The sequence below is a fragment of the Aotus nancymaae genome, unplaced genomic scaffold (genome assembly GCF_030222135.1).
Source record: "Aotus nancymaae isolate 86718 unplaced genomic scaffold, 86718_ANA_hifiasm-v0.15.2.pri h1tg000014l, whole genome shotgun sequence".
Lineage (NCBI taxonomy): Eukaryota > Metazoa > Chordata > Mammalia > Primates > Aotidae > Aotus > Aotus nancymaae.
Genome location: NW_026988425.1, coordinates 85,846,892 through 85,871,593, shown reverse-complemented (window position 1 = coordinate 85,871,593; position 24,702 = coordinate 85,846,892). Strand labels below are relative to the sequence as shown.

Here is a 24,702-nt window from a genome sequence, read left to right as displayed (position 1 = left end):
GATGTTGAATTTCATATCTCTTATAAGATTCCCTGTCTAAAGAAAGCAACTACTTTATGCTTTTATTTTCATTTTTTAGAAATTCTTATGAACTTCATAGTCACTTATATTCCACCTTTTACGTTAAAAACACTCTGAATTTGTAGTGTGCAAATAAATATATGGTTTTTATGTCTAAGAAGAACATTGCTGATGGTAATTCATCTGTGTATCAGGAAACAAGTAAAAACTAACATGATCCTCAGTTCACATGGGACCATCTCAAAGTGTTTCTTTAAAGCCCCTATTGGTAATATTTCCAAAATGGCTTAGCCATGAGTGGTGACTCAGGCCTGTAATCCCAGCACTTTGGGAGGCCGAGGCAGGTGGATCATGAAGTCAGAGGATCAAGACCATCCAGGCCAACATGGTGAAACCTGTCTTTACTAAGACACAAAAAATTAGCCAGGCATGGTGGCATGCACTTGTAGTCCCAACCACTTGGGAGGCTGAGGCAGGAGAATTGCTTGAACTCGGGAGGTGGAGGTTGCAGTGAGCCAGTATTGTGCCAGTGTACTCCAGCCTGGGTGACAGAGCAAGACTCTATCTCAAATAAAAATAAAATAAAAATTTTTAAAAAGGCTTGCCATTGACTGGTTGGTATGCCTGTTACTTTTGTTTAGAAAAAGCCTGTTACATTGCATTTAGTGTTTTCTGTTACCTAGGCTGGAGTGCAGTGGCACGATCTCAGCTCACTGCAAACTCCATCTCCTGGGTTCAAGTGATTCTCCTGCCTCAGCCTCCCGAGTAGCTTGGATTACAGGCGCCCACCACTATACCCAGCTAATTTTTATATTTTTAGTAGAGATGGGGTTTCACCATGTTGGCTGCCCTGGTATTGAACTCCTGACCTCAAGTGATCCACTCACCTCGGTCTCTCAAACTGTTAGAATTACAGCTGTGAGCCACCACACCCGGCTGCATTTAGATTTTTGCTTATTTGTTGTCTTTGAAATATTTTCTTCTACTCACCTTGATTTTATGATTGCCCCAGCAAGAGTTTACCAAACAGTAGTTCCTTAAGTGTCCTGCTGTTTTCCTAAGAAATCTTCACTTGGAATTTTATATTTCTCTTCTGATGGAATTTGATACAACACAGACAGTTATATTGAAGTTTCTCAGGAACTAAAATGTGATTTCTATAGTAGGTTCAGCTTTGGGAACCATATAAAAAAAGTTAACACTTCTCTGTATAATAAATAGCATTGTCGGGGGTTTGGTGCCATATTAGAGCCATCCTATATCAGTGAATTTCCCGAAGAATATGATGCTCTTTTTGCCTAATGGGATTATTTCTGGCAATGACTTTCTCAGCCCAAGATGTGCTACCCTCTCAAAACACATTTAGGTCCTTTAAGCATTTTCAGTGTGCTTTGCGATTAAGCTCACTCAGTATCCACTCATTTGTTCCATTGTTACTCTGATATACATAAACATTCGGCAACACAGTGGGTAAGAGGTAGAGGTAGCACTGTGAACCCCAGGACAGGGACCAAGGCCCAGTTTGGACTTTCCTTGGCTAAATTCCATTTTGGACAGCTCACTATTTTTCTTTGATGTGTAGGGTTTAATTGCTTATCTCTAAACATAAGGCTCAATTGGTGGGAGCTTGTGCAGGGAGAGATTTGCCCTTTCCTGAATTAAAAAACTGAACATCATTAACAGTTTATTTTCTGCAGAGAACCATGCTGCAAGCGGGATACAACGTTAGTTTTGACTGCCTGGTTTTGTCCAGGCTGGTCTCTGATTTATCTCATGACCTCACAATAGCCTCTCGTGCCCGCCTGGCCACAAAGCTTGATTATTTTGTAATTTGATCTTAGTGGGGATTCCAGCCGCGCTTCGCTGCTCGTGGGCAGCAGAATGTGGCAGCATGCCTGCTCACTTGCCTGAGTGGCTGTGATCAGATTACGCCTTCTCAGCGTTTTTTATATTGGCTGCCTACAAAGTTCAGAGAAGCTTGAAGTCAGCCTACTTGAGTTTTACAGCCCTTAACAGAGGGAGACAGAATAGGAATCTTGGTCTCATCTGTGTCTACTATTAAGACAGTCAGAAAGTCGCTCAATGCTGAATATCTCTATCTTTAATATTTTTTCAGTGAACTTTTGTGAATCATGTAATTTCCAAAAACTGCTTTTCCAACTTTTTTATTTTTAGAGCTGGCAGTTGAGTTTTAACTTTTAGCTTTTAGACATTTTGATAATATGTTAAGGATCTGCATAAAATATGGGGAAGTTTTACTTTTCATTGTTGCTGTTAATAGCAGATCATTATGATTAGGAAAGCATGCTTTTCTCCATACTATTCTTTCAGCCAGATATTTGTAGGATGATGATATTTGTCACCATCTTTATGAGATAACTTGACTGCATCCTGTCGAGGTTACAGAAGGAAAACACAGCGTCAAATCTGGCACTGTGACATGGCGTGGGAAATTAAGGATCCTTACTGCTTTCATTTCCTTCACCCAACAAGCAGTAATTGAGCACCAAAAATGTGCAGGCCCTCTGTGAGGCACTGGGGATGCAGCAGTGAGTTAGATACATGGTCCCTGCTCTGCTGGAGCTTAAAAGTTATTCTTGAAAATAAGATTTCTTATACGGTATATTTGTTTAGAAGCTTTAAAAATATATATTAGCATAATTTCACATGCTTAAAATGTGAACTAGAGAGTTGGAAAGGTCTTCGGAGTTCATTTTATCCAGACTCCTTCCTTGTACAACGAGGAATCCCCCCTATGGTGTTTGTTCATGTGAATGAACAGAATATGCAATTCATGTTTCATTGTTCAGAATGAAGAAATCATGATTATAGGTTAAGATATAATTTAAAATCCAGCCAAAGCTCCATTAAAAACAGTTTTGTTTTCTGACATTATCATTCATACGTTCAGTGGACCAGCAAGAAAGCTTGGAAAATGAAGCATAAACAATGTGGTGCCAGTTTGCTTTAAAATCCCTAATATATGTTTTGTAAACAAAGCTTATAAAACTTAGTACTCTACTAATTAAATAACAAGAAAGAGTTTATGAATACATGAAAAGCCAGAATGTAAAATGTCTTCAGGGGAACAGGTGCTGTAATGACATCACTGTGTGTCACACAGCATTTTTTTTCTTGATACTTGTACTTGGTCATAATGGAAAGAAATTGATTCCAAATGTGTTTTCTTGACCCCCTTCTCCATTCATGTTAGTGCCTAACCTTAAATGATGTTTCTACAATCTTGGTTGTATTTACAGTAATTATATGCATAATGTAGCATATTATTGTCCAGACTTCCTGTTTAATCAGTACAGAGCTTCTTACAAGTGCAGCTGAAAAGGGCAAACAAAATTAAAGCTTTATATACCAAAACAAGTTTGATTTGCTAAGCTCCCAGCATTCCAAAGTACACAAATTTGTTCCACTAAGTTTTCCGATGGCTTGCAGATGGGCAATGATTAATCAGAGAGCTAACTGTGAAGTAGTTTGCAATTAAACTGGAAAGCTCTGAAGCATGCTAATTGAATCAGAAAATTAGAGACACTGAACAGTAATTGGCTATTTCTCATGCAGCAGGTGCCAGGCCACTCATCTGTGGAACAAGGTATTTAAGGCACATTAGCACTAGTAAAAATACTTCTTGATATGGAACAGTTAGATTTTCTGCTCATTTTCACCATGGATGTCAAAACATACAGCTGTGCTATCTGGTACTTGCAATTCATGTTTGAAGAATTTAAGTTAGGTAAACATATGGGAGAAAAGTAGTGGGCAACCTCTAAGTGCTCAGGAAGCATTTTAGAAGAGAAACCAAAAATGAGGGGCTGAGGTTTTTGTTTTTTCAACTCAATCACTTTTGCTTTCTTATTGTACATATTTAGAAGTTGAATTTTCTGTTTAGTGTTAGTTTAAAGCAACAACAGTATAAATCTAGTACTGCTGTGAGCTTAGTAGATACATAAAGCCAATTCATATTATATCTCAGCATGAGTTTATATCTTCTAATTAGTACCACCATTTTATAGAGTGAGCACATGCTATGAAAGTTTGTTTGCCATGCCAACAGGGACCAGGACATGTAGTTTTTCTTTAGTAGAACAATCTGCCATAGGATCGTGAACAACTGTAACCTAGCCGGTGGGTAATCAGGCAAGTATGAGATTTAATAAATTCAATTGTAGAGGTTTGTTTTAATAATAGTCGTTTCATATTATCAAGGGTGGGGCATATGACTTCTGGTTCCTGTTGCTTTAATTAGAGTTCAGTATTGTTATTAAAAAGTGAAAAGTACAAATGAAAATATTCTAAACTATACTATGTTGAGAAGCAGAATATTACAATATTCACGTTAATCATTACTTAGAAAATAGAGAGTTTGAACCAAGAGACATAAATTATAAATTGTAAACAGTGCATAGGGGATATGTTATAACCGTGTCTCATTTAAATTAAGTCAGGGAGTTTTCTCTGCACAAATAATGTTCCTTCATTAAGTTTTAAAGTCTCCTGTATAATGTTTTATTAAGAACATTCAGCAACATGTTACCAAAAAAGGTTTTAAGTTGAACACACAGTTTGCAAAAAAATATCTAGCACACTACAAGCATAATGCTTTATGTCTTCAAGCTATACGTTTTTTTAAGTTAAAGCAAAAGCTCCTCTTTGGCGGGCCTCCTTCTCTACCTCCAGTAAACCAAGTGCATTTTGCATTATTGAGTCTGAAAGCAGTTCTGAAACATTTACATGATCAATGTCTTTGGCTTGAGGGATAAAGTTTGCTCTTCCATGGACAAGTGAGAACATATTGATCATTTTATTCTATTTGCTATTTCTAAATTCAATATAACTCTTGAGTCGATAAGCGAGATCGAGAGCATATTCTTTTTTGTGTGTGCCTGGTTGTAGCTTGTTCTCAAGATCCAAGATACATTTTTGATTAATCACGAATGCTCTGAGGTCACGGAGAGCAAATGTGTTTGTGGAGTGTCAGCTGATGCTGTCAGATAAATGTCTTAAGCTTAGTCAGGGTTCATGCCCCAGCTTTAGGCTGTGCCAAATGTCTCCCCTTATTGAGGAAGATAACAGCTACACTGGAGGCGACTGAGCTGTTTGTTCACTGAAAGGGCTGACCTTGCCATATGGGGCTACAATCAGGTGAAAGAAAGAGTTTAGATGTTTTAATTGAAACTTTACAAATTTCAACTTTTCGTTTCATTCCCATGATTGTTTCCACTAACTTACGTTCTTGGTGTTATATGTCTTGCCTGATTATAACTATGTTGCTTAAGTGTTTCTGATTAGGCTCCTTAAGATAAATAATCCCTCCAATATTGTTCTTGGTGTAAGAACATTTTGTAAGAGTATTTTGCCACTATAAATGTGTTATTAAAATATTGAGAAGTCAGAAAAATATTTATTAGAACAAAATGGATATATTTCTCTTTGAGTATGTGCAGTAGAGATTATGCTTGCTTTGCAGTGTTTTTCAAATACACTAAATAAAAATATGGTCTGGCCAAAGAGAGGTCATTTGTGTTAATGACCCTTGTCCATGTACCCTCTTATCCTCAGATGACTCATTTAATCATATTTACCCCCACTTACAGTAATTTGTCTTCTTTTACTAGACAGAGTCTATAAATAGGAAATAATGACAAACCTAAACTAACACCTGGAGAATGCTTTTTACCAAGGCCTTCTCTGTTTGAGACTAAAGGCAGTCAGAATAATCATATGGTGATGTTTAAATAAGTGAACTCTCTATGGGCTGTTTGTGGGCATTTGCTGCAAAATGCATTCTTTCAATGAAGTGTCTTTTTTCTTTCCTATGCCAATTTGTTCTTTTCTCCGAAGAAGCTGGTGTGCTTTTCTTTCCTTTCTCCAAGAGGTTCATACTGCCACGGGTAAATCATCAGTGCTAATTAGACACAATAATGCTGAAAGAGAAAAAAAAGAAAGAGTGAGAGAGAGAGAGAGAAAGAAGAGAGGAGAGAGAAAGAAAAGGAAGGAAGGAGGGAAGGAAGGAAGGAAGGAAGGAAGGAAGGAAGGAAGGAAGGAAGGAAGGAAGGAAGGAAGGAAGGAAGAGCACATCTGTCGTGAACTCCTACCAGATCTCTTGCAAATGAGACATTTTAAATATTTTATGCTGAACACAATGTATCTTGAGGAAATGGTTTTATATTCTGTGTCCTAAAACAAAACCACCAGTGTCAGTGAGCAGTGCTGCTTAAAAACTTTCCATTTTTAACTATTTCATTTAAAATTACCACACACTTTAAATGTAGATTCTGCTGGCTATCTATAAAACCCATAGTGTAAAGCAGAAAAACGTAATAGAACTAGAAAAAAATAAGAGATTCTATTAAGCTCAGAAACTTTTCTTTTATCAAGTGATACTTTAAAAAAATGCTGTATTTCATTATCTAGCAACATCGGTTGCACGTGTATAGGCATTAGTGAACAAAATGAGGTTTGGTTGGGTTTGATTTCTTTCAGTAGCTAAAATTACAAATAGACCAAATAGACCACATAGAAATGCGAGAAACTGAGGATAACATCCATGATAATCATACATTAAACTTCTGGTGATATGATTAAAAGAGCCAAGTCAGATTGTGGTTTTTCTATAATTTTCTATTAAAGACTAATTAATAGCTAATTCCCAAATCACATTTGTAAACCATAGTTTTAAGTGTAAATGTAAAATTTTAAAGTTCTATTTGCTTCAAATTTAAGCATGGTTTAGTTCTGGACTAAATTTTGTGGGTTTTTTTTTAAGTATTCCCTGCCCATCATTAATTGGTTTTTCTTCTTTATCTCATTATCTTACATTTTTTAATGCACTAGAATGTTAGTGATGCATACAGCAACATTTCTATCACTACTTTTTTAAGACTACTGCCAAAAGATGGTTGACCCTTTAGTTAATATTGTTCTCAGTCCCCATCATTTTAAAAGTATTGAACATTGTCATGCCCAAGCCAGATCTAGGAAAAGATGTAGGATTCTTTGACTTTTCATATGTAAGTATGTTGTGTTGTTTAAAAGACTGATAATTGATAACAATATAATAAAATTCTTCTTTAAATTTGGAGCTAATTATCAATATGACTTAGACCCATCTTTGTAAGGGAATAGTAAAATAAACTGATCTTAAGCAGAACTCACTCAGCCATCCCTCAAAGTTACTATCTCCTTAGACAGTACTTATAGCATACTTACATACTTAACAGTTCTTTCCATGGAAATAAATGAGCTTCAGTATATCTATTTTTCTTCACACTATCCTTTTCCAAGCTACTTTATTTTCCTCGCTTTTAACGTTTAAGTCTTAATGATCATTTATTTCAGTGACCAACCAATCATAAAAATCTTAAAAATGAGTCAGTACATTAAAGCGATATATTTTCTAAACTTTGATCCTCTTTTTTAGTATAAGAGCTTGTTATTATTTGAGAGCTAATCTCAAAAATTCTGGAAGGAAACAAGTATCAAATGTCCAAAATCTTTTTCTGTAAATCAAATTTTGCTCCATTTGTTTAATAACATGAAGTCTGATGGTATTTCCAATTTCCAATTAGAGTTGCAAATCCTAATTTGGTTAATCAAATATTGGAAATGATTTCAATATACATAAAGGTTCTTTAAGGACATGAATACTCAGCTCTTATTATTTGACATTGAGAACAAATATTCAAATAATATTGTAATTCTATGTTAGTTCACTGTAATCATCTAAAAATGACTCATTTACATTTGGGCTTTTATCTTTATTCTTTACTTCATATATCCAAAAAAATAAGGCTGGGTTTTATACTTTGCTTCTTTGTATTCTGTACTTTTTAGTTGATTATAAAATGGATGGTAAAATCATTATTGACAATTATTACTCAATAACAATTGATATAACAGAAATGATGCCAGTGTATATTTATTTTCTTAGACTAATTTGGCTTCTTCAAGATTCTGGAAGGTTTGAAATAACCAGTACCCTGTTGAATAAAATATATGAAAAATATCTTGTTTTAAGGGTTTATAATGCTTCCCATACTAATGAGGAAAACAATTCATCATTTTCAAGTGTATAATCAGTGTCAGCATTTTGCATATCACAATGAAAGTCCTGAAATAGTGGCATTCCGGATGTTCCTGTGAGGAGCCAGACTAATCTATTACAAGAAAATCACTTTCCTCTTACACTTTTATAAAAACTCTAGCAGGAAAAAAATAATTAGAGAATTATTTTAAATAGTACAATTGTAAATGAAAATAATTGGGAACAGTTCAGCATTGTAAAGTGTATAATCCCCATTGCATTTTTATACATAAACAGAGGACTGACTATAGTCTTTGAGAAAATCTGTCCCTTTCTAGACTCATAATTTTTCCATAATCAGAAATGTACAAGAAATACTATGTTTGTAAGGTCTCATTACTCATTAGGCATAACTAAAAACAACATGTAAAGAATGAGGTTGTGCTTTTAATTGTTCCTGTGTGAATGAATATTCATTTTGTAGGAATTTAATATGCTGTTTTTTCCCTAAACTTAATGATATAGAAAGCATTTCTAAGTGAGAATAACAGACATGTTATGTGGCCCTGAATTAGGCTGAGTATATTTCTTTTACCTTCAAAAAAAGGCTACTGAATTTACTTCAGCCTTGAAGATCATAGATTCACTCTAGGCAGACTGAGGAGGGACTGCTCCTGTTGAAGGAACAAACGAAGGTGAGTAAGCCTGAAGCATGTAGAACAAGGAGGAGATCCAGGCAGAAGACACATTGCTTAGAGCCTTAGAGCCTTGGGTCCAAATTTTGATTTTCTTCTAAGTACAGTGGAAAACCACTGAGGGTCTTGAGTTGGACAGTGATCGTATCTATTTTATAGAGTAAAAGTGGATTGGTGGGGGGAACAAGTGTATAAGCAGCTGACCACTTAAGAAGCTTTTTGCTCAATAGCTTAGGCAGGCAATTATGGTGAGTTGGATTTTGGGAGCAGGAGTTGGAGATGGGAAGAAGTGTCCAACATAATCATTTAGAGGTGGGCAGTGAGGGAATAGGAAGGATGAAAAATGACTTCTACATTGTTGGCTTGAACATCTGGGTAGTGTCATTTACTAAGATAAGGAAGTCTAGGAGAAGAACAGGTTTGGGAGGGAAAATTGGAAGTAAAATTTTGGCATTTAACCATGCTCTCTTTTTATGTTAGAACCTTTATTTAAGGAAATAGTCGAGAGATCAGAGAGAAGTTTCAGGGTAAGTAAGAAAAAATAGCAAGTGCATAACTTTAGAATTTCTTTTTTACCAACATATGAAACTTCTAACATGACCCAGAAGTTATTTGACTAGAATTTAAGGATCTAACAACAGTGTGTATGATTAGGATATAAAACTCACCATTGACTAACAGACCGTGTAAACCCTCCAAATTAGCCACTTCTGACAAATGCAGATTTCATTCATAATATGCAGAAGTTTGTCTTCTGCACACTGCAACGGGGAAAGGTTTTCCATAGCCCCAACATGACAACAAGCACATAATTTGAAAAACAATTTCTCCTTCCTTTGATTCTCTATTAAAGAATTTTAATAACATTGATAATCCACAATGTTAATGCTGTCTTACAAATGTAGGTACTCAGTTTTATACTTTTTTTTAATGGCTGAGTAGCCCTTTGCAAATAGGTTTCTCTAGTTAGCCCCGTTCAAACCTGAAAACAGTACCTCTCATAACTTGTCTTGTCAGTCAGGTATGAAGAAGACGTGTCCCCAAATACTAACTGGTTCAGTCCACTTCCTAGGCAGTAGTTTTACCATTTCAGTGTAATGATACATTTGTCTGAAAACCATATCCTTAATTGTTGAGTTTTGTTACCTTTTTGAAAGGTGCTTTGTTTGTGTGTGCTTGGTAATTTGTTCATTTACTCACAACTCTAAGGAGCAAAGCTGTCTTCTTTGGCAGACTGGTTTTTATTTTCACTTTTCTATGGTGTGGGGAATACAGAAGTGGTAAGAACAACTAGAATTAGGAAGGGACGAATGTGGTATTTCACTTCAAACATGCAAATTAGGATGACTTTTAAAGTTATAGTTCCATCAACTTATTTTAGATACTTTAGAAAGTTTCAAAATCACTATTCAAACATTTGGGGATCACAGATTTCTGTGTAATTACCAGCTTACTCTTGTGAACAAAATTATAGGCCAGTCCAGTTTTCCCCATGGCAGATCAACAGACCTAGTAGATTGAGTAGATGCAATGTCTGCATTATATATTGATTCTGGTAGCGCTATCCATTGTCTCTTTCATGGTCTGATGATCAATAAGAAGGGAACTGGATGAATGATAAGAGGAAGAGAGAGAAGACTTTGATAAGAATAGCTTTTATCAAAGTACAGTGATGAAGAACAAAAAAATACATAGTGAAGAGGAATATTTTAGATTCATGTACTCATTCTATCCACTGTTCCTAAAACTCAAAAAAACAAATACCGTCTTAAATGCATTGAATTAAGTGGACTCAAATTAGCATTTTCTTCTTTGTCTGCCTTTTTAGTAATTTGGAAAGCTTCTAATTTCCTTGTCCGCATGTTGCTTTTTAAAAACTCTGTCAGCCAAGGTCCTATCCCCATTCTTTTGTTATTCTTATGTATGTGGACTGCCATCTGCCTTGCTTTTATAGATCATAGTCATTTTTGCCTTACTAATTAAATAATTTTAACAAGCCAGGAATGGTGACTCATGCCTATAATCCTAGCACTTTGGGAGGCTGAGGCGGGAGGATTGCTTGAGGCCAGGAGTTCAAGACCAACCTGGCCAACATCGCAAAACCCCTACTCTACTAAAAATAGAAAAACTAGCCAGGCATGGTGGTGCACACCTGTAGTCCCAGCTACTCAGGAGACGAGGCATGAGAATCGCTTGAGTCCAGGAGACGGAGGTTGCAGTGAGCCAAGATCATGCCACTGTATTCCAGCCTGTGTGAGAGTGAGATGCTGTCTCAAAAAATAATAATAATTTATAAAAGCTTTAACAACATGATATTTTTAGATTGCTTTCCAATTAGAGTAACTTTTTCTTGCCAAAGGAAAAAAATTAGTAGAAAAAGAAATTTAGTGCTTGAGATTTGATTTTATAAAATTAAGTGTAGCACCACGAACATTCTAATTGAGTCATTCCTTACTCCTCTTTCACATCCAAACTTTATCTCTTTAAAGTCATTAACAGTGACATTGAGATTATCTTGTCTGTTGGCAGTAAAATTCACCTTTCAGTGTGCAAGAGCTGTGATACAAATTTACCTATAAATTGGCTCAGAAAACTAATGAATATCACTAGCTAAATATGGCTTGCCTTTAAAAATGCATTTTTAGTCATTTTCAGGCTGAAAATGGTGTCTCATGCGTGTAATCCCCACACCAGGAGGATTGCTTGAGGCCAAGAGTTCAAGACCAGCGTGGAAAATATAGCAAAACCCTGTCTCTACAAAAATAAATAAATAAATAAGCAAGCTGGGCATGATGGCACACGCCTGTAGTCCCAGCTATTCAGGACGCTGAGGTGGGGGGATCACTTGCACCCATGATTTCAAGGCTGCAGTGAACTATGATCACACTTTTGCACTCCAGCCTGGGCAACAGAGAAAGACTGTCCCCCAACACCAACCAAAAAAAAGAATTTTCAACAGTGGGCATCTATCAAGAATACTCTGAATAGCTAACACTATTTTAGGCACTTTAAGAGGTTGTAGAATGTAGAAATGGAAGGTTTGATTAGTACCCATTAGGAGCTTACAGTTTAAGGAAAATGCAAATTTTGACTTCTACAACTACTAAACAGCCAGAGGTGGGGAAATGAATACCATAATGTAGAAGAAAGATAGGGTACAAGGAGGTTTCAGCCTAAAGGAGGATGATGTAAGAAGAAAGGTAAGGAAAGCAATTGGAATGGTTAATAAAAACCTCATAAAGGCAGAGAGAAATAATTAAGGAATATTTAGAAACTTGTCACTGAGAGAATTTCTGATGTATGCACTTCATCACCAAGAACTGATAAGACCTAAATCCTACAACTTTTATTATTTTTGGCATTTTCTCAGAGTATAGATTGTGATCTGAAGTTTACAGATTCATTTCTGGACTCCAAAGGAATAAAAAATTTTAAAAAAATTTTATGAACCACAAATTATGCCACATCTCTTATGTTTACAGCTCATGAATAAAACTTGTTTTTATGATTTTGGAATTTGGTCCGTTGTTATGTGTTGAGAGTTCATGTACATAGTTAGCAGCATCTACCACACCAAAACTGGAGCTTTAAGGGAAAGCTTCCTGAACAGTGAGCCTTGAGCCAAACTTAAAGGAATCCAGAATATGCATTAAGTAGGCAGGTAGATATTCCAGGGAGCAGATAGAACATGACTTGCACAAAACTATAGAAATGGGAAGGGAATAAAAAATAATTTTATTGATTTGGTTAGTACTGTCATTAGTTAGAACATTACAATAATTACCTTTGGAATGGTCTTTAACACAAATTTAATAATAAATCTCCTTTTCTTTGTTAAATGAGTCAGGATGGGTATTGTACATTGCAAGTTTCCATTTAAAAAAAGGTTATAGCAATATTTTGATCATTTGAAGAATTTATAAAAGTTGACCTAAATGCCAAGGGGATCTGGATGGAGGAACATTAAACACATATTTTTTTCTTCACAAGTTCCATGGTATAAAATGTGTACCTAGTTTTTCATGAACAAGCCTTTATTCAAAAATCATCCTGGCTCATTTATTTCTCATTTCAAAGTGGGCAATATACCTTCCATATGTCATCCATGTGAAATAACTGTGTGTACTCTGAATAAGATATAGATGAAAGGATCCATGAGTCTACATTTATTAAAATGAAGGTTGAAGTCTTTAAAGGCACCTACCCTGGTATCTTGTGCAATCTTCTATCAGGATTGTATCTCCATTTCAGTTTGTATGACACTACCTGTTTTGAATAGGATAAAGACTCATTGTTACTGTCAGGCCTGTTTTCAAACTAAATATTCATCTAGTCCTTTGTGGCTGCCATTTTTATCAGGCATTCAGAACAGCTTCTCTTTGCTGATCTGCCATTTTCCTGCAAATCACTGTTTCACTTGTATGATTTCTAGTGAGACAAGCTTAGACCTGGCTGCCTTTCTCTCAATAACAGAGAAAAGAAACGTCTCTGGTGCCTATGCAGCAGAGAAAGTTGATTCATGTGTAAATTATCATTTGGCCTTTATTTGCTTGGCCTGTGGAGAGTACACATGCAGATAAAAAGCTCCGTAGGTCAGGGCTCAGTACGTGCAGGTTTCTCCAGTGGCCACAATGACAGCGTTAGAATTGTTGTCACAGATTATCAGACACGCTATGATGTCTTATCATTATTTATTTGCAATGGTCTGTGTTAAATAAACTCTAACACCCAAAATGCATCTATAGTAATAAAACGCCGTGTACCTGTTTGTTTTATCAGCCCACATTCTAAATAATAAAAATTGGTTTGGGTTTTCTTGGTGTTAGAGCTGACATCCGTATGTTTCTGCCATCAGTGTTTCTGTCTTTGGTCTATCTCCTCTTTCTTCTACATTATGCTTTAGTTTTATCAAACTTGACTGTTGTCCAAGTTTATTGTGAACCCTGGGTACTCTCTTAGTGACAAATCCTATCAATTAAGGTAGATATAAAATGTCATTTGGGGTGTGTGTAGCAGCTTCTGGGCACTTTATGGAAATAGTTATATAAGCTAAAGAATCTCTTATCTGTGACTCAGTTGGTTTTCTTATAAGTAAAATCATTTAACACAGACTCATTATTGACTTCACTATTAAAAGAAGTACATTGTGATTTTGCTTATTTTTTAGTACTTCACATCAATTCTCTAGGTGTAATAGCTAAATCTGAATTTCTAAGGTAAATTATTGAATATACATATGAAACTGAGAAATGCATTAAAGGCCAGGCACACGGCTGTAATCCCAGCACTTTGGGAGTCCAAGACAGGCAGGTTACTTGAGCCCAGGAGTTTAATACCAGCATGGGCAACATGGCAAAACTCTGTCTCTGCAAAAAAATACAAAAATTAGCCAGGCATGGTGATGCATGCCTGTAGTCCCAGCTACCTGGGAGGCTGAGGCAGGAGGATCATTTGAGCCCAGGAGGCAGAAGTTGCAGTGAGCCAAGATTGTGCCACTGCACTCCAGCCTGGGTGACAGAGCGAGACTGTCTCAAAAAGAAAAAAAAGAAAGCATTAATAAGTCCCAAAATGATATGATGACTTCAGTCTGCTTTCACTGTTAAGGTTTTGTAATATCTGTCATAAGTGTAGAGCTAATATATTATAGTTTATTTGTGCAACTTTTATTTATTTTAATTCATATTATGTATATTTATTGTCACATTATAAGCTATATTATCTCTTTAAGTATGTTAGAAGCCAGTATGTGATGATTCACACCTATAATCTCAGCACTTTGCTGGCCAAGGCAGGAGGATTGCTTGAGGCCAGGAGATTGAGACCATTTGGCCAACATAATGAGAATCTGTCTCTACAGAAAATTTTAAAAACTTAGCCGTGCATGGTGGTATGCACCTGTAGTCCTAGCTACTTGGGAAGCTGAGGTGGGAGAATCCCTTCAGTCTAGGAGTTTGAGGCTGCAGTGAGCTATGATCGTACCACTGCCCCCACCGCCTGGCTGACAGAGCAAGATCCTACTGCTAAAATATATATATATACACACACACATATATAGATATATATATGCTATTATATATATACATATATATATATGCATGCTATTATTATATATATAGGCATGCTATAATTAAGGGGGTATATTTTATAAGGCCTACCTTACTATCAGAACACTATTGATACATGACCCCTTCAGAATGCTTTCCTCTTATTATAATAAAATTAAATGAGTTTTAAATTATGCAGTTAGTATTATAAAATACTACCTTTATTTCTTTCTAAAAATAAATTTCCTCACTTTTAGTACCAAAAAGGTATAAATTTCCTCCTTTTTATACCAAAAAGATATAATATTTCATTGTAACCTCTGATATTCCCTTAGGGAAAAAAACACACTATTTATTTAGAGTATACTTATAATTGTAATTAACTATATGGAAATTACTTTCAGCTAATTATCACCAAGACCTGAACAGTAGGATGATCTTCCTTCTTTTTGCTTTCTGCTGTACCTCTCACCACTGAAGCCCAGCTGAGATCTGAAATGGGGCCAGTCCCATTCCATTGTCATACATGCCCTTAGAAAAGTCTTTCCCTGTGCAGTCTATCCAATAGCCTTTTTTTCTATTCCATGTGATATAAGGGAGAGATGGGTGTGTATTCAGCCTACCCATCTATCTCACCTGATCAGTTAATATAGCTTCTTTCTTCATTTCCTCCTAATTTCCCTACTCTACTCCTCCTAGGCTGAAATAATTTACCAAGTTCAGCCCAAATGAAAAAGAAAAATACAGGAGGAAGCTCTTAGCTTTCCTTCAGGGGAAGGGGAATGCTCTCTATCTAAGAGAGGTGAGCTCACTTATCTTACCTTTTATCCCAAATATTAACTGTATAGAAAAGTTTATATTTGTAACCTGTAATAATAGCTTGGCACAGGTAAGCAAATTGTTTTATCACTTGATTGACTGAAGTTTGTATAGTTTGGTTTCAACCAGGAGAGGGACTGGAGAAAAATAGAAAGGATTGGCTGACAGACTAAGAGAGTTAGTGCCGTGATTTGCATATGTCCCCTCCAAAATTTAGGTGTTGACAATGTAACGGTATTGAGAGGTGCTGCTTTTGTGGGATGACTGAGTCATGAGGGTGGGGTTCTAGTCAATGCAATTAGGTTCCCTTTATAAAAGGGCTTGCTGGAGAGAGTTTGTCCCTCTTGTCTGCTTTTTGCTACATGAAGACACAGAGTTCCTCCCCTTTGGAGGATGCAGCCCTCATCAAGCAACCAAACCTGCCAGCATGTTGATTTGGAATTTTCCAGCTTTGAGAACCATGAGAAATAATTTCTGTTCTTTTCAAATTACTCAGTCTCAGGTATTTTGTTGTAGCAACACAAACTGGTCTAAGACAATGGAGTAAAACTCAAAAGATGGAGTTATAAAACCATCTACCATCTACCCAGTGACCATCACTACAGAATTGGAGCTAGGGTGGGACAGTAATGTAATGGGGTTGTCCTGTCAGTGCTCCTGGCACACATGAAAAATTGTGAGAAAAACATATAATTCCGTTGTACATTGGTTAACTGATGCCTTACTAAAGACAGTTAGGTGTGTAGGTGTGTATAAATATATTTTATGTGTATGTGTTTGGTATATAGCACACAAACATAACATTTAAGTGTAAGTATCAACAGTTGTGGCAATTTTCCTAAGAATATATCTTAATGCATCTGTGTTGAGATAGGCATGCTATAATTATGACAATTAAAGGCATTTAAAAGTAGCAAACAGATTTGTTTTTATATGTAATAATTTATTTACCCTGGTAGTTGAACTCAATACAGTATCTCCTTTTTAGTTTACTTTTATCTAATACGGGATGACCTGTTTTCATTGAACTCTCTCATCTACAAGGAACAGAGACCTACCCAGTTAACCCAACCCTTAATATTTGGAGTGCATTTATAGTTTGTCTCCTTAAGAAGATTCTTACAGAAAATATGTAAGAACTAGACTTCCTGCTGAAATCTTAACATAAGCCAATTAGACTTCATAATGTTGCTCTAATGTGAAATGAATCTGGTCTGGGGTATTGTGAGAGTACTCTTATGATTAGAAAGTTATTGAAAATTGCCATTACTGTACAAAATTGCTACTCTTGCAACTTAGCTTTCATGAGACGCTTGGCATTTCTCTAGAGTGGTCTCTTTATCTCTTTGATTCCTTGTTGGTTGCCTGCTAACCAGCTTCTTCCCCTTACTTACTCTTTCTGCCCACTCAGAACTTTGGCAAATGCGTGGCCTTCAGGTCCCTCTAGTCTGACTTGACTTCCTGACTTTTCAGCCACAATCATCCACGGGTCTCTTGGTATCATACATTTACATTTTTAAGAAAATTTTTTTTGTCTTTTTCCTCTAGACCAAGCTTGTCCAACCTGCAGCCCAGGATGGCTTTGAATGTGGTCCAACACAAATTGATAAACTTTTTAAAAATATTATGGTTTTTCTGTGATTTTTTTTTTTAGCTCATCAGCTATCATTGGTGTTAGTGTATTTTATGTGTGGCCCAAGACAAATCTTCTTCTTCCAGTGTAGCGCAGGGAAGCCAAAAGATTGCTGCCCCGCCCCCGACAGGTTATGACCCTCTGAATACGCTGTACTTAGTTCAGCATCCCTTTCAACAGCTGGGGATAAGAGGTGTAGGGTAATGTGAAACAAAAGATGACCCCTTACTGCTGTCCCTGAAACAGGTCTATAAGCAGTGTAGCTTCATTAAAAGGAGTGATTGGTGACCAGGTACTATGATTCATACTTCTCATATACCACCTGCCTTAAGCAAATTGCTTTCCCTGGTTTGGGGCACCAAACCATTAACATGACCCATTGCTTAAATATTACTTGCTCAAGGAAGTCCCAGACTATACTCTATATCTACTTCTAGCATATGCTCCCATAATACTCTGTATTTCCATCAGCATAAAGTTCATCAGTGTTATCTTATTACTTATGCAATGCCTCTCTTCTCTCAAACTCTTGAGGCCTGTGAAAACAGGGGCCTCGACTTTCCTGTTCACCATTCTGTCACCTGTACCTGGCCTACTGCTTGGCTCATCATCAGTGTCCAAACATTTGTTATTTTGTTATTAAGTGCCTTAAGCCTATAGGAATAAACTGTTTTAAATTATAGGCTTAAGGCTGGGCACCGTGGCTCACGCCTATAATCCCAGCACTTTGGGAGGCCGAGGTGGGTGGATCACAAAGTCAGGAGTTCAAGACCAGCCTGGCCAAGATGGTGAAACTCCATCTCTACTAAAAATACAAAAATTAGCCCAGCATGTAATCCCAGCTACTCAGGAGGCAGAAGCAGAGAATTGTTTGAACTTGGGAGGTGGAGGTTGCAGTAAGCTGAGATCATGCCACTGCACTCCAGCCTGGGCAACAGAGTGAGACTCTGTCTCAAATAAATAAATAAATTATAGGCTTAATAATCTTCCAAAACTCAGCTCTCCTTCTAGAACATTCCCACTTCTGACAGTGACGTTATCAGTATCCTTCAGCCACAGCAGACTCTGACTAATCTCTTTCCAACATCAAGGCAGTCATCATGTTTTATTGATTTGTTCTTTCTCTCTTATCTGTGATTTCTTCTCCATTCCCAGTGCCACCATCTTAGTCCAGTCTCTTTCTCTTCACCTAACTAGTATCCTTGTCTGTAATCTCTCACTTGCTATTAAATCCTGTATATCTTCCTAAAAAGCAGCTTTTCATACCTCTTTCTCTATGTAAAATATTTCATTTGCTCACCTTCACCTAAAGAATGAAATCCAAAGTTCTATGCCTGTCACACTCTTATTCCTGCTAAATCTCTAATGAGGTTTTCTACTACTATCCTGCATGAACTTTCATTCTATCCAACAAGTCTAACTCTGTTCTCCAAATAATTATAACCATTTTTACTTACTTCTTTGTTCACTTATCTTCTTGCCCTTACTTATCTCTGGTCTTCTTTCAAAACCTACCATAAGTTCTGCTTCTCATAAAGCTATCCCACTACCCAGTCCTCAGTAATCATTTCTTCTTCTAAAGTTAGAGGACCTCTGCCACTCAACTGGTCTTCAATATATGCTATTAAATGCTTTACAATACTGTTTATCTTTTTTATATGTGCAGTATGATGATGAAGAGTCTAAGCTACAGTCAGACTACCTAGGTTCAAATCCTGCCTCCACCAGTTACCATTTAGGTAACTAAGCAAGTTATTATACTTTACTCCATTAAACTTTAGCTATATCATCTCTAAATGACAGTAATAATAGCATTGACATATTGTGACAATTCAATGTGGTAATGCATCTAAAGCATAGTGAGTATACAATAAATGTTTTCTATGAAATTATTTGTATACTATTAACTTTTTAAATACCTGTTATATGTTAGATAGAAACTATATAAAGATGTTAAGATTTAAATAAATAAATAAATAAAACTCTGTCCTATCTCCCAATTAGACTGTAAGACCCTTATAATTCATTCATTCTATCCATACATATTATCGAATAACTTTACCTTCAAAACACTGTGCCAGGCACAAGGAATTAAAAGGAGGAAAAGTGGGACTTAAGGTAAGTTGTGAAAGAAAAGTAGGGGTAGTTTAGTACTTGAGAAGCAAGAATATAAGTTAACAAATGAGTGGACAGACATGTTTATAATTTATTTAGAGAAAACAGCCTCTTTTATATAGAATGAGAGTCCTTGACCTTCAAGACCATTATAACTAAAGCCCTTGTTATTGTGCCTTGCACATGGTGAGAACTCAATAAATGTTTATTGGCATCAGTGAGCGTGGTGGTGATGATGAAGACTTTAGAGCACCACAATTTCCAGCCTCTCTTTAGAGCTGTTAACTTTGTTTGGCTTCTTTGCTTCTTCATTTTCCACTGAATGAATGCCAGAAAGTCTTTTTCAAAATTTTTTCTGTCTGATCAAGACTTAGATAATGTCTGCTTCTTTTGGTAGCTAAACATCCCCCAAACTCAGCTTCAGGCTACAGTGAGAAGACACTGTATTATGGTATTGCCAATGGAAACCACTTCACATTTGGGCAACATCATGATGTCTAAGTGGCTTAGATTCAAGTTTCAGGATAGATTCTGGTTCCTGCACATTTGCTGTCAAAAACCACTTTATAAGAGCCAAACTGTGGAATCCTTCCAAGTGTTAGGCACTATTAGAATTACCAATAAAGTACTGCAGAGTTTCAAAAGATTATGAAATTCTGATTTTCTTAGTATAACATGTTTTAAGATACTTCCTTGAAATTTTACTCAGTCCCTTGTTTCTGTCATGGGGCTAAAGGTAGTTGAAATCTCATTTTTATATAGCATCACAGGTTTTCTAGAGAACTCCAACTTGGAGCTTCATAAAAATTGTGTACTGTTTTATGCAGCAGTGAATATATAGAACAATTCTGGTTTTCAAATGTAACTTTGAAATAAAACTTCAAGAAGACATGTAATTGTTTTTTATGCTGTATATCCTGGTTTTCCCCACCCCCACCCTGACCTCCCAACTGTGCCCTATCCCTCTTTGCTTCCTTTAGTCAGCCTGCAGGAAGCAAGACATGTAAGACATTAAAATAAAGATTTTTATAAGACCAGAACTGTTTAGAAATAAATATAATTGGCCATCAGCCTATGATATGACAATTACATTAATTTAGCATAAAATTTATCTTTGAGCTTCCTTACACTCAAGGCAAAAGAGGAAATAAATGGCTGATAATATCTTTCTTACTTGAAAAGCAAAAACATATAAGCTCATCTGAAAAGATACTTTTCTTACAATAAATCCTAAAAAAGTCATTACATATTGTTTCCTTATGAACAATTATTTGTGAAATGATATATTTAGTTTCTACTTTCCCCATTAGAATATAAACTTTTTGAAGACAGAGACCACATCTTTTTTTGTTAACTACCATAATCCCCAGCTCAGAAAAAAATGTTTATTGAAATGAAAGTGAAATGAAATCACACAGATTCTTGTCAAAGATACACAGACTAACAATGGCCATATCTTCCACCAATTTTTTATATCAATGATCAGTAAAAGACTATAATGTAACATTAAATCATGACTCATATCAGAGGTCGCATTGATTTTTATTATAATTTATCATAAATTTACTATGACCAAAGATGAAAAAAGCTAGAAAATTGACCATTTAAATGTGCCTTAAACTTATTTCTTAAATATCATTGTCTTAACCACATTTTTGGCAGCAGCTAAATGTTCAAGAATTCAAGGATAAGACCTCTAATGAGAGTCTTAAGTTGACCATGTCTTGTGTTTTGAGTTAGAGAGATCTCAAGACAAGCTGATAGTACAGTTGATATTATTCTGTTAGAAACATTAAGAAGTCTAACTTAAAACTGAATAGAAGGCCATTCAATCTTCACAGAGGAAAAATTATAGGTATCCTTGTAATTGTCTAATATAGATAATAGCCATTCATTTACCAAAAAATTATCAAAAAATAGGAAGCATTATTTTAAAGAGAGTAATGCATGTTATATTGTAAATGAGGTTACTATTGTTTTTAGCTAAAAGGTTTCTATAATAGTTTACTGTGCCAAGGGTACTGTATAGTAGAAATATAGCCTGAGGATTAAATTAAAGTTTGTATACAATGTCATTTTCCTTATAGGCAGAATTAATCTAAATGCAACTTCTCATGTAGCATACCAAAATTTCATTTTAATGCCGCTTACCATTAAGTGCAATTTGGAATAAGGCAGGTGAGTCTTGGATTCTTCCAAGGGAAATTAGTACTGTAATCTCCTCAAGGTTGACATCTATGTCTTATTTTTCTTTATATGCCCATTGCCTAACAGTGTCTGGCATATACAAGGCACTCAGGAAATGTTTGGACTAAAATTAACCAAGCTCATATAAGGTTATGGCACAACCTGCATTCTTCAGTACAGCATTGTACTTAGACTACAAGGTACTGATTTTTTTTTAGCATTTGTATATTGGGATGTAATTCTCATATCCATTTTTCTAATGTATTTGCTGTTGATTGCTGACAAAGTATAAGACATGTCATGAAAGATGAAATATGATAGGTCTAGAAGAAAGACAGGAAGGTCTAATGTAACTTACTATACAGCTTCCTTACTAGCATTAGGCCAGTAGCCTGACCCATCGGTCTTACCAACAGTAGCTGCATTCCAGTTTTCCCACTTCCTGTGCAGTTTTTCAGAGAATAGTTGCAGATGCCTAACAAAATCAGAAGGATGTAGTTTGCTACTGCAAACTAGTTAGGAGTTTGCTACTACTATCTGTGGCCTGAGAGAGTCCATCATCTTTATGGTATTGATATTCCATCCATCTTATCTCAGATCTGCAGATACTGGAGAGTGTTAACTTACTCCCATGTACAATTTTCAGTCTTCTCTCTGACATATGGAAGTCACACTTTTTACAGAGGCTCATCTTCCACATCCGCAGTTCACACTTACTGAGGCATGACGCATGCTAGGCAACTAACCCCTGGTGGGGATTGAAGACACCCATGGAAAATGAAGAAGATATGGGTGGTTCCTGACCTTAAGAAGCTCTAGCTAACAAATGAATAGCCCTGGTAGCCCCTAATTGAAATACAGGGGTCCTCGAAAATTAAGGCTTTTTTTTAAAAAAAAAAAAAAAACCTTATACATGATTGTGCAAGGGCCTAAGCTACATCCTGAACAAATTTTAAAACTCTGCCTATAGTGCTGTGGGTAGTGTTGGTCTGTCTTTATTTGGGGAAACAAAAGAAAGATGTGTGGAGTGTTGCTTTTTTGTTTCTTTTAAAAATCTATTTAAATGTAAAGATATGTTAAAAATCAAAATAATGAACAGTGTCTTATTTCTTCCTCTTACCATAGTTTTCCAAAGTAAGTGTGAATAGTAGATGAATCCTTAAAATTATTTCCATGGAATAGAGATAACTCTTTTTAGTGAGAACATTATTAATACAAAAGCCAGAAAGTGGCATTGAATTCAGTTTTTAACCAAATACACAGTTAAAATTATGTTTACTGTATTTCCAAAAGCTTTTAACAATCATGTTTTTTATGATCATTTCACTCAAATGATTGGGTTACTGAGAATAACAGGCTTATAGCAGGTTAGAAGCAAAATGTGCATTATCTTGTCATTTTTAATGTTTGGAACTTAGCACCTATGTTTTTTAAAAAGCATTTAAAGAATTTTGAAATTTTGAAATTTTTTCATAACAATGTATTCTTTTCTCTGGAAAATATAACTTGAAGTTAACTACTTATCTCAGAAAATGTCTGTAATACATTTTTAATTCAATTTAACATTTATTGAACTCCCACTACTTTAGGACTTTACTAGTCAGTCAACAAATGTTTATTACGTACCTCTATGTGCGAGACACCCTCCTAGGCACTGGGAGGGGACACAGCAGAGACATAGCAAAATTCCTACCCAGAAGGAGTTTACATTTTAGTCAGAAGAGAGGAACAACTAACATGAGCTGATATACAAGCTAGTGAATAGATATCAAAACGAATAAATGATTTCATATATTAGTAAGTGTTATGACATTTAACAGGATAATGGGATGAAGAGTGACTGGGACAGGAAGTAAAGGAGTAGGAAAGGTGACTGTCCTTTAGCTAAGGGTGTAATATGTGTCCCTTCCATTTTTTTCACATTTTGAGGCTATCTAGTCTCTAGTCCTGTGGCTGTTACTGCACTTCATTTAACTACTTGAAAACAGTGTACTGTCTTTGTACTACAGAGTACTATAATATCACTGACTGAGTTGTTTTCTCCAGGAAAATTGACAAAAATATACTAATCCAATCAAATGTCCTGCCCTTTCCCTTGTGTATTACTAACTGGTCTTAAAAGGTGAAACTTCTCTAAGCCATGGAAGGGGAATAATATTAACCAAAGATACAAGCTCCTAGAGATAATCTAAAGAATAAAGAACACAAAAATCCCATATATCTGAAACAGACAATTGATATTTCCATTTGGATGGTGCTTCAGAATGTATAAAATACTTTAACATGTATTATCTCAGAGTCCTCAAGAACAATGGTGTGAAGTGGTACTGTTATGATCTCAATTTTATACATGAAGAAACAGAGGCTCTGCAAGGTGATTTGTGCAGAATCATAAAGCTAGAAAGTGTTAGAACTAGATATCTCACCCAAAGATTATATTTACAAGTCCAGTATGCTTTCCAGTACACTGCTGCTACAAAAGATATTTTCACGAGGAACCAGGAACTAGACACAAAAAAGTAGTCAGAGTGGTGATAGGATTGTGAATCTGAAGCTATGACTAACATGTCAGTGAGAAAGTAATCGGCAGTATCTTTTGGCAACAGAAGGCTGAAAGCATAAGAAGGGAAAAATGGTTCTCAGAATGCAGTCAGAAAACTAATCAATGATTTTTTTAAAAGTTTCTACACAGCAAAGTGATGATAAGTTTTGCAGGTAAAAGGAGGGATTTGATAAGGAAGAATAGAAAGGTCTTATGCCAACAGTGTCTTCAAATAATTTAATGAAAAACAGACATTAGCAATTAAATAGGTAGTCAAGATAAATAAGAAATTTGGGAAAACATAGTATGCTGAAAGGAATGGGAGCAATATTATAAAAATAGCATGATATCAAAGAGGAAAAAGGTATTTTTTATGTGATGTTCCCACACCTAGGCATTCTAAAATAGAAAGAACATTTCTGTGATCTGTTGAGAAAGAAAGGATGGACACAAATAAGGGAAGACATGTCAGGCTGACGAAAGAAGGTTATAGAGAAAATATGCTCCTAAAGCATTCTCCTTTGCATTATGGTATAGTGTAAGTGACTGTAAAATAAAGATAGGAAGGACCACAGGCTTCACCATAGAGGAAGTTCTTCAAATTTCAC

General features: G+C 35.8%; 1 protein-coding gene across 3 annotated transcripts in view; it reads left to right on the top strand.

Annotated features, from left to right (window-relative positions):
• The window catches only part of ARB2A (ARB2 cotranscriptional regulator A), a 508,497-nt gene that overhangs the window by 430,855 nt on the left and 52,940 nt on the right, over positions 1-24,702 (top strand). The gene's annotated exons all lie outside the window — the stretch shown is intronic.